Here is a 15,594-nt window from a genome sequence, read left to right on the forward strand (position 1 = left end):
GGATAGTTCTTCCGGTTGACGAAATCTGTAATTTGTTTCGCGGTTGGCAAAGCTTTTTCCAACATCATAGAGTAGAGTTCCAACGGATAGGCATGTCTGTACATAACTTCAAAGGTCGAACCGGTGGGTCCTCTTGCTTACAATATTTGATGTACTCCGGCCATCTTTTATTGCTACCGCTGACGATAAATCCGATAGCTCTATGCACCCCCTCCCATCTTTGAATGTATAGCATCTAAACCTGCTTTAACTATCAAATTGATGATGTGACAAGCACATCTCTGGTGATAAAATTTGCCTTCACCAAGAGGATCCAATTTCTTTTCAAATAAAGATTTGCCGCGGTGTTAGCAGCTGCATTATCAAGCGTTAGCTCTACAACCTATCAGTTAATAAATATTCTTGCAAAACTTCAAGAATTTAAATTAAATAGTTTTAGCACTATGTTTTTCATATAATGGTTTAAAACCTATCAATTTTTGTTGTAAACCCCAATTATGATCTAAGAAATGTACTGTAACAGTTAAAAAATCGGTTTTTGATCTACACCCATATGTCTGATGTAAGTGCAATAGATATATTCCTAAATTTTTGAAATTCGTTTTTAAGTTTATTATTTATTTTGTTATAAAGTTTTAGTATATCTCTTTACTTGTAGTTCTACTAACAGGGTATATGGGATAAAATGCAGTTTTAACCATATTAACAAAAAAGGATTTTCAGATAAACAAATGGGAGAGTCCGTAGCAACTATATATCTTGCTATTTCCTCTCGTGCAACATGTGTATTGTATTGCCATGTTGAGAGAGTTGAGGATTGTGGATTAAATTAAGTTGATTTTGAATTTGTCTACCTGATCCACTTGAAGATGTTAGAGTAGATGCCCTAGAGCCAATCAATTATTGTAGAATTGACTCTTTGTATTAATGTTCATTAATCAATAAAAGGCATTTTATTCTATATCACGTAAATCTATTATTGCAATATGTATTGATATATGTCCTTAGAATGGTAGAGTCGTGACGAGGGTATCAAGTGTTTCAAATTTTGATAGTGGGAACCCTATGAGCACATATGATGGCCATTCTAGAAACGTCCGTAGCCCTAGTATTATTTGAACTAAGGGCACAGATATATGGTAAGGCTATCATAGTGTTGAACGACCCTGTCGAAAGGCAGTGACTGATCTCACTTGTCAAGGTTGTTTGGTGACAACTTGGTGCAACACATGGGTGTTTGTTGTAGGCGATATACACCACAGCAAGTTCACTGGATTGACCCACCAGAGGATTCCATTTGGATGGTAACCCCAGTGTCTATGGAACAAATCCTCTAACGAATGGTGGTGCATGTGATCCTTAGACTTGAGATCACCGGAGCGCCTTGTGCACCGATTTGTAGTTTGACACTACCTAACGCAATTCTTTTCAGAGCTGTCAATGCGGTGGTGATTGGCTGCATCAAGGAGTGTATCAGACTACGGTGGATTGACAAGGATTTATCACTCCGGGTATGGGGAAAGTTATCTCACGACGCAATTCAGTATTGGCAATGACACTAAAACTGTGGCCACAGTGGGATTGAGTTGTTGCTCTATCCAGTTTATAATACGGGTCATTGGTCCAGAAACTGAATAAATAATATCAGAGTAACCGAAGGTTAACACTATTTCTATGCCTTCGTCTCGTCGAGATAACGTATGATGAAAGGATCGAATTGCACGGTAACCATATCTTGACAGGTAGCTACTTCTTGCTGAATCCGAATCTATCGGGTGGCCATGATGCCTTGCTAGGGGCCAATCTTAGTATGTGTATTAATGAGATGTTAATTGGTGTTAATCGCGATACTATACACTGCCGATGATGAGGAGCCTATGGGTCCACACATAGAAGACAATTTAAGATGCAAGAAGAAAGAATGGCGTTTTCGTCTTTTAAGGTGAAAGGGTATTTGGGTAATTTCACAGTGTAATTAAATTTGCTGAGGTCGTAGCCTTTATTTAATTTGTTAGAAAAATTAAATAGTGAAATTACGTTTAAATGTGTGTTCGCACATATTTAAATTATTATCATTATTGTTAAATGTTAATTATTTTTAAATATATATTAATCGATTTTAATTGAGATAATGATGGAAATAAAATAAATCAAATTGGGAGTGTTTGGCAACATGGGGCGTTTGGGTTGGAGCCCAAGCCTATTTCGTATGGGATTAGGGCAAATTTTTTTTAAAATATAAAAGGAAAAGTGTGTATTTTTTAATTAAGGATTTTCTTTGTAAACCAAAACACACAGAGCCCTTTTTGCTTCTTCCACGGCAGTAACACCTATGGCCTAAAATCAATTCAATTGATTTTGTTTTCTTCTTAATCTTGAAGCCAAAGAGGATCTAGCAAATCCCTCTTGGTTCTTTTGAGATTGTCTTCGTGTGGACTACACAGTTTCGATCCTACACTGGGATCGGTAGCAAAACATTCATCGACAATTTGGAGGAGCCTCCAACGTGCATTTGTTTTCTTTTAAACTCATGTTGAATATTTATGCAGATTTTATTTAATATAAATTGTAAAATCATACCCTTGATCTTGGCTCATGTAAACGATCCCTGAGTTATATTATTTTGTTTCTGCTGCGTAACGGGACCATTTACTAACAGAAGATGCATTTATTGGGGATGCTTCTTCTCTATGTGTCGTCGCATCGTCGAAGTCCCCTTCTCAGCCCCAGTAATGGTTCCACATAAATTACATATCTCACACGATTCTTCCCCCTTCCCATTTGTCTTTGGCCGTTTTGATTTGGTGAAGTATCGCCAGACATCGAACACGATCCTCTTTGACGGTCGGGGGTTGGGCTATGTCCGTGCCTGTTGCACTCGCAGCTCACATGTGTTTGGCTACACTTCGTGCCGACCGAATGTGGTTGTGGAATTACAACTGCATCCTCTGGAGGAAATGGTGAAATGGATTGAAGGCTTCAATTTCTTCGGTGGATGGAACGTAAAACTCATTTGGGGAAGACATTATAAATTTATGATAAAATAATAAATAATTAAAATGAAAAGAAATTAAATAATAATATGAAATTATGATGATATTGAAAAATAGAAAAAAATTTGAATAATATAAATAAATTATAAATATAAATTAAATAAGAAATTGATTGGAGATTTGGAGTAGAGAGATTGAGAGAATGAAAGAATGAGAGATTGATTGGTGTGAAAAAATTAAAGGTTTTAGGGTTATTTATAGTGTAATTGTGGGGGGGAAAATGAAAAAAAAAACTTATAATTATATAAATATAACCGTTGGTGTCAGTTGACCGTTGACAACCAACGGTTAAATTTTTTTTTTTAATAAATTTTATTTTAGTCTTTATAATTTATACTTATTTTAAGGGGTTTAATGTAATTTTATAAAGGACTAAAATGATAAAAGGTAAAAAAATTTGGGCCCAGGCTCGGGCCTTGGAGGAGAGCCCAGTGGAGGGTCCGGGCCCTCCTCCTTAGGCCTGGTCCTGTTTTGGAACCAGGCCTCCTAGGACCGGTCCTCCGAAGGACCGGTCCTAGGACCGGTTTTTAGAGCTGGGCTTTTGGCTCGGTCCCAAATGCCCAGCTCTACTGTCAGCTATCCTTTTCTATTTTCCCTCTCATATTCTCAAGAAATTTGAATCCGCAACTGCATTCTCCCTCTTCTTTCATTTCATCAAAATGACACCGTTTTTGTCGTATACATATGATCCCGCTTGGCATCTCTGTAGGTATTGTTTCCTTTCATGTTTTGCTGTAATTGTGTATTGTATATTTTTATTATTATTTTTTCTTACGTTTTAGTTGTATATATTTTGTTGAATATTTTTCAGTACGTAGCATTTATTGATATAATTGATTTTTCGTAAGAAATGGGGGTTTTCTTGATTGATCCAAAGCAAAGTAGTAATCTAATGCTTGTAAGTTATAATTACTGATTCTTGACAAACTTTTGGAATCAAGAACAAAAGTAAAGAATGGAGAGACAAGAGATTTCCCCTGAATTGCAAGTGGAAAGCCGTAGCATGGGAGACAAGAATTGGGTTGGGGATATTATTTTCTTGGAGGTTATCCTTTGAATAGAGTAAAATGTCAACATTGAGTTTTAAAGTTGCTTTAGCTACATAGTAGAGGAGAAGAGGTAATATTTGGTTATTTCTACCTTCCTTGAATTGAAACTCTCTTTATATATTCCGTGAAAGGGTCCCTTNATTATTTGGGTGGGAAAAAGTCATTAACTCTTAAAGAAAATAATGTCATGATCCCTATAATAAGGTAACAACATAATATCCGATATACATACTCCAATTAGAACCATATTGTATCTCCATTTAATACATAATATCCTCATTCCATGTCAACAAAAGGCATTGCAATAATCAACGTACATATATGTACTGCAATCACATTAGGGAAATTATGTTATTGGTTCTTCAATGGCCTGTTGGAGGTAGAGAGGGCCCGTCGTGTCGTGCCAAGGCCCATAGAAATTCATGCTTTATTGTGTTGTGACAAGGTCCACAAAAATTCGTGTCTTGTAATGCCGTGTCAAGGTTCAACAAAATTTGTGCCTTGTCGTGCCATCCCATGGGTTGACTCACGTGCTTTGTGGGCAGGCCTATAATTTTTTTTTTTTAATATTTATAAATTGTGGTAATTTTGATTTATTATTAACAATTATTGTAAAAATATTTTATATGTTATATTTAATGACATTTTATATTTGTATTAATTAAAAATATATATAATCACTACAAAAAATAATAAAATAATGAGACATTGAAATATTAATTAAATTTCAAAACTTTTTTTTACTGCTTATAAGTTATAATTATAAATTACATATACAAACTTAGAAATTAGAATTAAGAATTATTATACAACTTCATTTTCATTAATTTTATTAATTATAAATTACAAATACAAATTTAGAAATTAAACTATTTTTTTAAGTATTTTATTTTATTTTTTTCATGTTATGTTGACCCACGTGCCTTTTTTAAGGCCCATGGCACAGCCCGCATGATTGTGAGTTGTGTCGTTCCATGCTTTTTTTCATGTCATGTCTTGTTGCGTTGTGTTTTTTTCCTATCATGCCATGGACTGACACGGCCCACCACCAGCTCTAGTTGGAGGTACTCATTGTGATGGAATGATGTTAGATGATTGGAAAGCAGTCTACCTTCAATGGCCTGTTTGCATTCCATTATTATTTGTTGTTCAAATGGAACCATCTATATCAGTAATCAAGCCAAGAAGATGATGTTTTTATGAGAATTGATTGCCTTAACAGCATTCTGCATTTGGCTTTAACAACATCGGAAGTGGAAGCTAGATTTGACTGACAATAATATTCATGTATGGATATATGCTAAATATAATGGTTCAAAATTCAAATAGAGAGCACATAATGGTTGGAATAGATAGACATAATATGTAATACTATTAACCAATAATTGATCTACAAAACTAAATTAAGGGATTAAAACATTGAAGCTTTGGGAAGATGTCATGGATGAGCCATGATGCCATGGTGTTATAAGCTTTCTGAGTCAAATGAACACCATCCCAGCTGATGTGATCATCGGGATTGGGACACACTGGAACATCAGGACCTCCACAGTCTCTTGTTAGATTAAAATTATATTCACCTCCAACTCCACAACAAGCTTTTTGCACTGATTTAACATCAAAACCTGTTTAATTTTATACAAAGTTTCGTAAGTTTCCTATTAAGAGATGTGAAAAAGATTAATGAATAAACTTACGAAGCAAACCAGCTTGGCGCAGAAGCCCCAAGAATGTGTTGTAATAATCGCCATATACAATGGCGATGTTAGGGTGTTGTAGTGTGAGTTCTTGAATGGCTTGTTGAAGGCGCTCATTGTGATACATTGAAAAGTTGTTCAACCCCTTCAGGCAATGGAGCTCATCATAAGCAGTAGAATCATTGGTTTGGAATCCAGTTAGATAGATTGGGAAGCAACCAATGGGAAATATTCCCGGAATAATAACTCTAAGAGCCCCACTCTCAATTACTCTCTGCAACCAAACCAGTTAAACAATCAGTACCGTTGAGAAATTAACTCTAATACCCATAAAATTATGAGGAATGAAGAAGAAGAGTTACAGTAGCAGCATCTTTAATGGCTTGGACAACATCAGACACCATGGCCGTGACCTCCTCGAGGGTTTTGCCTTGAAACAGTGCATAACCGTAATCGTTTCCTCCAATCTCCCCAACCATGAACAAAGACCTTTTAAGTTGCCATTACAGTCTTTATCAGAATTAACAAATCGTAGTACTTAATTCATACATATGTAATTAATACATCTAATTTAAATGAAGCAGGCACTGACCTTTATCATCGTAACAGATTTCCATTGAAATAGTGAACATCCATCAAGCTGGTACTGAGAGAAGTTGGTGACTGAGGCTACAATCCTTTTCTCTATAAAACATCCACGGCAAAGCAGTTGAACCAGCAACTGCAAAATTCATTCCATGGCCATGACTGAATGTTGCTTTGGGATTCAGTAGGCATCAAGCAGGGGACACCAGCCGATTGAGCACAAAATTATAAATTATGCATCATCATTAAGCACACAGAGAGGCATAAAAAGTAGCATACTGTAAAGATAGAATCAAATAAAAAGAAAAAGGCTAACTGATCAAACTTTAGTATATGGTGTGGTGATCACGCTGTTGATTCTTTTACTCTAATCTCAAAACTAACCCAACAACAGAAGTTAATGGCTTACCAATATATCAATCATCATAACCCGTTTGAGCATCTCCCAGTTGCTTTCTTGAAGAAGTTTTGTCCATAAGGAAGCGAGGCAAACCGTGATTGAGGGCTCGCGCAATCAGATTTCCCGTGTCAGAAATCGAGTCGCCGATTGATATATGGCGTCAAACTTACAATCTTGCAGAGTAAGAGCATTGCATTGAGGGGAGGAAAAGAAGAAAGAGAGATATGAAAGAAGAACAAAAAAAGAACATGTTGCTGAAAGTCTTAGACTAACGCAATCAAATCAGACCAAGAAAGAATGAATAACTCTGGCTACGGCGATGGCTATGGCTTTACGAAAGAATTTGATAGTAAATTTGTGAAAGGAAAGCCTCGTGCATGTGTTATTATATTCCAATTCCATCCTTTTCCTTCCCCACGTTGAAGACTGTCCTTAATATACCAAAATCTTTCCCTTTTTAAATTATTTCTCATATTAAGTATATTTATAGATTTCCATCCATAAATAAGTTTATTTTTTATTTTTTATTTTTTTGGTAACCGTTCACATCTGTGTAGTTACTTTCTAAATTATTCTCTCTATAAGTATATTATAGATTTCCATCCATAAATAGTTTTATTTTTTATTATTTTGGTAACCGTTTCACATCCGTAAGTTACTTCACTTACTTTTTAAACTATTCTCAATAAATAAGTTATTTATAGATTTCCATCCATAATAAGTTTATTTTTTTTAATATATATATATATATTGTATTGGTGTATCTGATGTTAGCTACGCGCACCTTACTAATCTTTAGGATCCATTGAACACTCTACACCTCAAGAACACCAGTATCACATATCATTATGGTAGATGACCTCAAGGTTTGAATCTAAAAACTTAAGAAATTGATTAAACCTCCTAACTTTTAAGTCAACCCCTCGAAATTTATAATAGTTTTATTTTTTATTACCAATAAATTGAGACTTGCCATGGACCAATGGAAGAATGATTGAAACTTTTTTTTCCATTATGAAAGCTTTAGTTTTATCAATAAAGTTCACAGTGTTATCCCCATTTTTTTATACCTCGACTAACTTAGTCCAAGAGGCCAGTCCTTAGGTCTGACATTCGACTAGTGACATCATGCGATAATATAACGTAATAAAATTTTAAAACTCTAATAATTATAAAACAAGACATGTCCTTACCTAACTCGTAGTTGAACCGTGATTCAATACGTGTTCCATCGCTTCAATCTTAGATCATGGCTAAATGAGTTTAACCATTCAATGACCGGATGAGGAACTAGTCGGTTTTTAAACCATGTGGTACTTATCATTAGATGTACTTTCATAAAGCTTTAAACGATCATCATATCAAAAGACAAAAGGGCCCTAAAGAACTGAGTTAAAATGGGCTTAGAATATATAAATGGATAATGGGCCGGCTCAGAAATGGCTTTGAAAAAGGAGGGTGTTGCGAGAATCGAACTCGCGACCTCTCGCACCCGAGCGAGAATCATACCACTAGACCAAACACCCCGTCGGTCCAGACCAAAAATTTATTTAAATATCACAAAATCTAGAGAGACGACGTCGTTAATTATTACGGCGAGAGGAAATTGGGGTTTCACGGTTCCATTACTCCTAATTCCAAATTCCAGCTCTTTCCCCTGTGAAGCTTAAAATTTTGATTCCATTAATCAAGTTTTTCTGTAATTGATTTTAATGGCGGCTAACGACAACGTACGTATCACTCCCTCAACTCAATTTCGTTTGTTGTTTTAAATTAAAGTTTGAATTTTTGATATAGTTGATGCGTTATATGATTTTTTTGATAAATCTGTTCAGCAGGTTGCTGGAGTCGATAACACTTTCAGAGAAAATTCGACAGAGAAGAGTATTTAGAACGAGCTCGCGAGCGTGAAAACAAGTTTGTTATTTATTTATTTATTTATATTTTTCTTTTTTTTTTTATTTTAGGTTTCTGTTTTGCTTGATAACTTTTTCTTTCTTATTTAGGAGTCGATGGCCGAGTTAAATCGAAATGTAGTTGGTTTCTTCTTTATTGGGTATTTAGTTGGATTGGTAACATTGATATATTATTATTATTATTATTTTGGCAGCAAGGGTCCTCCAGTGCGAGTGAGCCTTTGAAGCATAGGGACTATATAGTGGACCTTGAATCTCGATTGGGTAAACTCAAGTGAGTTCATCTTTCTTTTTTGTTTATTTTGTATATCTGTGCCTTTTTCATTATTAATTATCATGTTAAGTGCTGAATATTAAGTGCTGAATGGTTTCGAAAAGTTATAATTTGATGACTAGTTATTGATTTTGCAAAAGGAGAAAGTAGAAGCATCACCTGTGTATAGTTAGGCTAAATGATTATGGGAGTGGTCCATGTATATATGTATTTTGTGAGAAGTAAACGTTTAACAACTAATATATGGAGATTGCCTATTTGGTTAACAAAATGAACGAGTACTTGCAGGCAACCCACTGATTAGTACTCTACTAAGAAGATTCAAGAAGGGAAATGAAAGTAGTACACTGTGTTGGTTGCTGATAAATTATATTTTAGGTTGCTGCTGCTATCTTTAAATAGGTTTTAGTGAACTGTGTGTTAGATGTTTGATTCAGGATTGTTGTTGTTTGCGAAAGTCTTGATTACTATCGATATTGGTGTCTCGCATTGTGCACTATATCTGCTTAGAGGTTGATTTAGGAGTTGCTGCATGTTGACTGAGTAAATAATTTTTTTGGATAATCTTGTTATCATCAATCAATATTTGCGTTTTGTGCTCACATGTTTCTGATAGTCCTTCCTGATTTCTTATAGTTTGTTATACTGATCTATCTCATTCTGTATTTTGTGCAGGTTGTTACTCCAATAGCTCCATTAAGCCAACAGTTGTGCTTACCACTATTCTTAGGTATTTTTGGTCTTTTGTTTTTAATCAATTTGAGTTTTTCTGAGTTATCTCTCACTATTGTTTCAATCTTTATGATTGCACCTGTAACTGTGTAGATAACTGTTAAAATTGCTTCAACTGTCTGATCTGACCACTTCAGTAGATAACTGGTTATGCTTGATCAGGTTTTGTCATAATGGACAAAACTAATAGTAAGGAGGTCTGTGTCAGAGTTTTCAACCAAGGAAATCTATATTATGATAAAACCAACGGAGATTGGTGATATTATCCCTAACAAAATTTTACGGTGGTTGTCTACAATTGCCTCGATGAGCTTTGCCCCTTGCACCACCTGGCTAGACATATATGCCCTATATGTTCTATGATTTCAGGCAGTTTCTCCTAGCGCAGATGGTGGCTTGGATTATTCTTAGCTGTTCTACATCTGTTTAATGAAGTAGAATCATTACTTTGTCATTTATAATATTTCTTCTCTTTATCTATAATCTGTTTTCTTGCAGGCTGGATATTACTGTTCTGTTTGCGAGTGTGTAGTAAAGGATTCTGCCCAACTACTTGGATCATATCAATGGAAAGAAACGTATGTGTCATCTTACGCTTGCTTTGTTCTATTAAACTATCCACATCACTCATCTACTTGATCGATTGGTTGTGTTCTCTAGATCAAAGAGCTTTGGGTATGTCAATGCGGGTTGAACGAGCATCTCTTGATCAGGTACACCTTTAGAAGTATCTTTATTTGAATGATATAACGGTTATAACCCACTGAAGATTGTTTAATGGAGAAAACTAAGATGGCTATGAAAGCTTAAACAAACCAGAAAACAGGAAAGCTATAAAACCTAATTAATGATTTTTGTTTTGGGCACATGTGCCATGTGTGGATGTATGTTCTGGAAGAAAACTAATGTTTGTGAAATGTATAGAGTAAAAATATTCCCAATTCTTGGGAGTATCAAAAGTTGTGGGAAACCTTTCCTGGATGTGATTATTGTTTAGGCTTAGTACTTAGTTTTTCTGATATTCCATATTTGTGTGAAGGTACGGGAGCGTTTTGAAATCCTCAAGAAGCGAAAGACCCTAGCAGCTTCACAGAGCAAGGTAAGGCATTGATGGAAATATCTAGAGTAAAAAGAATAGGTAAAGATTTAATTGATTGTGGAAATTGACATCTTGCTGTTTTAATGCCTTAGATCTTGATGCCCGAATCAGCAAACAGCAGAAGAGAGGAGGAACGGAAGCGTCAACGCCGAGAAGAAGAAAGAGAAGAGTTAGCACCATAATATTGCTCATGACTATGTATTTATGAGGTTGTAAAATATTCAAACTAATTTAAGGTCATGAGCGGATATGCATCTTTTTCTTCCCAATCTGCTGATTGTTTTATTCAACAGGGTTTGTGGTTCAGATTGGTTGCTATTTGCCTATCAAACAAATGGTTTCCTATACAATCTTATTCAAGTTTAAAGTGCTAAGTAATTAGACTTCTGTAGATTTATCTTTGCTAATATACATACTTACTGTTGGTTCCCAATTGAAAAAACGTAGAGATTGAACACTAAGCAGGACAATGGTTTCATTTATTTTTCATTTTACTGTAAAGTATTACTGATTGCTCTTCACTTTTGGGTTCAGAAAGAGAAAGAATTAGAAGAGAAACTGAAATTGATCCTGACATCGCAGCTATGATGGGATTCGGCAGTTTTCTTGCGTCGAAAAAGTGAGACAAATGCTTGAACTTTCCTGATATTATAGGAGTGGTTTCATTCACCCATGTAATAGTCTTTTTAATGACTTACATGGTTTAAAAGAATATAGCTCTCTGACCTTCTGCAAATTGTAACTTTTCATATCCGAAGAGTGTGTACTATTTGGGTGCAGTTTAACATGATCCCATTTTTAGTTGCCAAAACTGTATGATGTTGGATTTCTTTTTCAACATAGATGCTCAGATGCAGCCCTTATGCCCTTTGGACATCCTTAATTCTATTGTAGCCCATGTTCTCATAAAATATAAAAACAACCCTCTGTATTATTAAAAGCACCCCTCCATGTACAGTGGAATAATATTATGAACTTTGACTCAAAAATTACATGAGCAGGACGGTGAATGATGGAAAACAGATTGGTGTAACCAAGGGAAAAGCATGACCAGAAACAGCACCATTAATATGTTATATGTTATACACAATATTCCCAGTATAAATATTTGGTTGTATTGGTTGATGATTGCTCAACCACATAGTCAGTGTACATACTAAGTTCTCAACCTTAGACCTATACTATAATCATATACAATTAAGATATTGAAGGCAACTAATTCATACAGGTCACCGAATTCCTGCATGCTTTTGGGTTAACTGGGTTGGTTTTGGGTAACTTGGTTTTCCATTTCTTGCGGTGGCAATAATGGCATTGAATTGATTTATTTTTAACAAATTAAATATTGGGGATTATCTTATATTAAATTAATGTTATCAGAAGTTGATTTTGTAAAAATTTTAGAGCGTGTAATGTAAAGTTATTATATGTTATAAGGGAGTTTTCTATTTTCTGTATTTATTCATATTACTAATAATTAGTTTAAAAATAATAACATATTATTCCGTTAAAATATCTTCATTGAATTACTCTTACAATATTATTGTGTTTATAATCAACTAGTTGAAGAGCATTGCTTAAGGAGTTGTTTTAACATCATGTTTGTTTGAATAATTGGAATATTGGATGTTTCAATTGGTTGAGATCTATTATAGTTGTACAGACATTATAGGTTTGGAATATTACTGAACTCTAATCATATTAATAGAAATTACAGAATATACTAACATAATTTAAAAAATTACAATATAATAGTATCCTAAGACTTGATTAAATAATAAATTAGAAATATTTAATTTAATGTTCAATTAGTAATTAACAATATAGTAGACACTTGCATAATTATAAAACCTACGTAGCGTCAATAACAAGTGTTTCATGATTATATAGATGTATAAATTCAATTAATTAAAAGAATTTATATAATTAAGTTGTGAATATTATATAATAACTAAAATTAAACCGTTGTTATGTATTGTAACCGTTTCGTTCCCTCCATTTTCTTCCTTGCAAAAGGAGTGTAATCCTGCATTTAAAAAACAACAATGAACAGATCTTCCATTGAAATCGAGCGCAAGATCCTGCGCCTTCTTCATGGTCACAAAACCCGAACCCAACTCACTCAATCCACGCTCATTTTCTCCGCCACGGCTTCACCATCCAACCAAATCCTATCTCATTTCGTTTCCGTGTGTGGTACCCTCAACAAAGATGATTACGCAGTTTCAATCTTTAAACAAAGCCAAAATCCCAACATATCCTCTTCAATTCCATGATCAAGCCTATTCACGTAACGGGCCTTTTGAAGAGTCTCTGAACTTGTTTTCTGCGATGAAAGTCGTGGCATTTGGCCTGATGAGTACATTTTCGCCATTGCTTAGGCGTTGTAAGTGTTTTCTGATGTTAGAGATGGCCAATGTGTTCATGGAGAGTTTAAGAAGTGGGTTTGAGTGTTTTGGATCACTGAGGATTGGGATTGTTGAGTTGTATAACAAGTTTGATGGATGGGGCATGCTATGAAGGTGTTTTGATGAAATGGGTCAAAGAGATGTGATCGTTTGGAATTTGATGATTCGTGGGTTTTGTAAAGAGGCGATGTCGAGACGGGGTTGCATCTTTTCAGGGAAATGAGTGAGAGAAGTGTTGTTTCTTGGAATTCAATGATTTCTTACTTATCACAGAGGGATGGATAGTGAAGCTTTGAAATTATTTCATGAAATGCGCGATCAAGGATTTGAGTTAGATGAGGCAACTGTTGTTAGTGTATTGCCTGTTTGTGCTCGTTTGGAGCTGTTGATGTTGGGGATTGATTCATTCTTATGCTAAATCAAGTGGCCTTTATCAATATTGTTTCAGTTGAAAATGCGTTAGTTGATTTTATTGTAAGTGTGGAATTTTGGAGACTGCTAGAAAGATTTTTAGTGAAATGCCTAAAAAAATTGTGATTTCTTGAATGCCATGATTTCAGGCCTGGCTTTTAATGGAAGGGGTGAGCTCGCGTTGAATTTTTTGAGCAGATGATGACGGAAGGTTTGACTCCTAATCCCACTACTTTTTGGGTGTTCTAACGTGTTGTGCTCATGCTGGGATGGTGGAAAAAGGGTGGGAGTTGTTTGCTTCAATGACTGAAAGGCACCATTGAAGCCAAATCTCGAGCATTATGGATGCATGGTTGATGTCCTTGGACGTAGTGGATGTGTTAGAAGCTTATGACCTGATTACAAGCAGGAGTATTAGGCCAAATGCTACTTTATGGGGTGCCCTGCTAAGTGCTTGCCGAACTCATGGTGATGTTGAACTTGCAGAACATGCTGTTAAGAGCTTATTAATCTTGAGCCATGGAATTCTGGTAATTATGTTTTATTATCGAATATTTTGCAGAAGGGAGTGGGATGGTTGTTGAGAAGGTAAGAGTGTTGATGAGAGAAAAGAGTATCAAAAATCACCAGGCGAGAGTGCTATCAGATAATTACACATACTGGTTCAACTATACATGTTCCCCCTATAATGAGATTTTCAATTTCCCTACTGGATGGAATGTATCCTGTGGATCTTTCATTCATGAAGAATAGCGATGATTTTGCGCGAAAGCCAAGCAAGCTCTCTTCTCTTGGTAATGTGTCTTCATTTCTGTCCTCCGAATGATGATAAGTGGGAGATGTGAGGTAAATGAAATGAATTCGACAATGAGATGAGAGAACTTAACAACTCAGTTTTCTATGGAACCACGGATCTTATTTTCCTAGTTTACTGCTAGTTTTATCTCTACCTGTATTTTCACTTGCAAGATTTTTGTGGTATGAGTTAAGATCTCAGAATCTCAAATATTGTTACGGTAAACAAGAATGTATTTCCTCTGCAATGAGGATACATATAAAGATATACTGAGAGGCCTAAACGCTGAAGGATAAGTAAACATGATTAGTGAAAGTATAGTGGGGAAAGCAACATGTTTACAATTTATATTAGGAAGAATGTTCACTTCGACATATTTGGTATTGCAAAGGCTTTGACTATAAAATTGCATATTACAAGTTTTACGTTTTTGGTTTACAGGTTTCAAGTTTGAGTTTCCAAGTTTCACGTTGATGTATAGTTACAGTGACATATTGCGACAAAACGCTCTTGCAAATTATGCAAGTTGGCCTAAATGTAGAAAGGATGAGAATTGAATTTGGATTTATCTTGAATAGACTTTCCTGAAATTTGAAGGATCTTGTAAAAGATATGTAATTTACTCATTAGTAAGATCCAGTGTAAAGTCATGTCATAGTAAAGTTTCATAAAATAATGCTACCTATGGACTATAACGAGTCGGGGCTGCCTGCAGAGACGGATGCACATGGTTGACGATAGTAGTTCTAATCTCTCAGAATGAATAATGGATGGTACGTGACAAGCACGAAATTGTTTCCAGGGGTTAAATAGTAAGTTTGTCAACTAGGTTATGAAAAAAAAAATAAACGTAAAGGTGAAATTATATACTTGCACTAAATTTCAATACAGTAAATAGCATAAACCTGAAGGTTACCCTATATAAAACCCCTTAAGGTATTAGGAATAACCCTACACCTCGTAACATTACAAAAGTTAACAAAGAAACCATAACGTTTAGGAACTATGCTTGCGTTTGGTTCAAGATTGTTGTATTACTGAAAATGTTACATTAATGGAAATATAGATTATCTAATAATATTGAAAATGCTTAGGAAAATACGTTTGATTGGTTGGAATAAATTAGTGATATGTTAATTATATGTTTTGTTTGTGGAGAATAATTGGTGGTATA

At 35.0% G+C, this 15,594-nt stretch overlaps 3 pseudogenes; 2 read left to right on the top strand and 1 right to left on the bottom strand.

Moving 5' to 3' along the window:
• Positions 1 to 5,450: 5,450 nt before the first annotated feature.
• Positions 5,451 to 7,590, bottom strand: LOC116111209 (annotated as a pseudogene).
• A 906-nt stretch (positions 7,591 to 8,496) lies between these two features.
• LOC116111190 lies at positions 8,497 to 11,428 on the top strand (annotated as a pseudogene).
• Positions 11,429 to 13,016: 1,588 nt separating this feature from the next.
• Positions 13,017 to 14,377, top strand: LOC116111210 (annotated as a pseudogene).
• Positions 14,378 to 15,594: the final 1,217 nt, after the last annotated feature.

This window comes from Pistacia vera, unplaced genomic scaffold (genome assembly GCF_008641045.1).
Source record: "Pistacia vera cultivar Batoury unplaced genomic scaffold, PisVer_v2 Contig63, whole genome shotgun sequence".
In the NCBI taxonomy this organism is placed as follows: domain Eukaryota; kingdom Viridiplantae; phylum Streptophyta; class Magnoliopsida; order Sapindales; family Anacardiaceae; genus Pistacia; species Pistacia vera.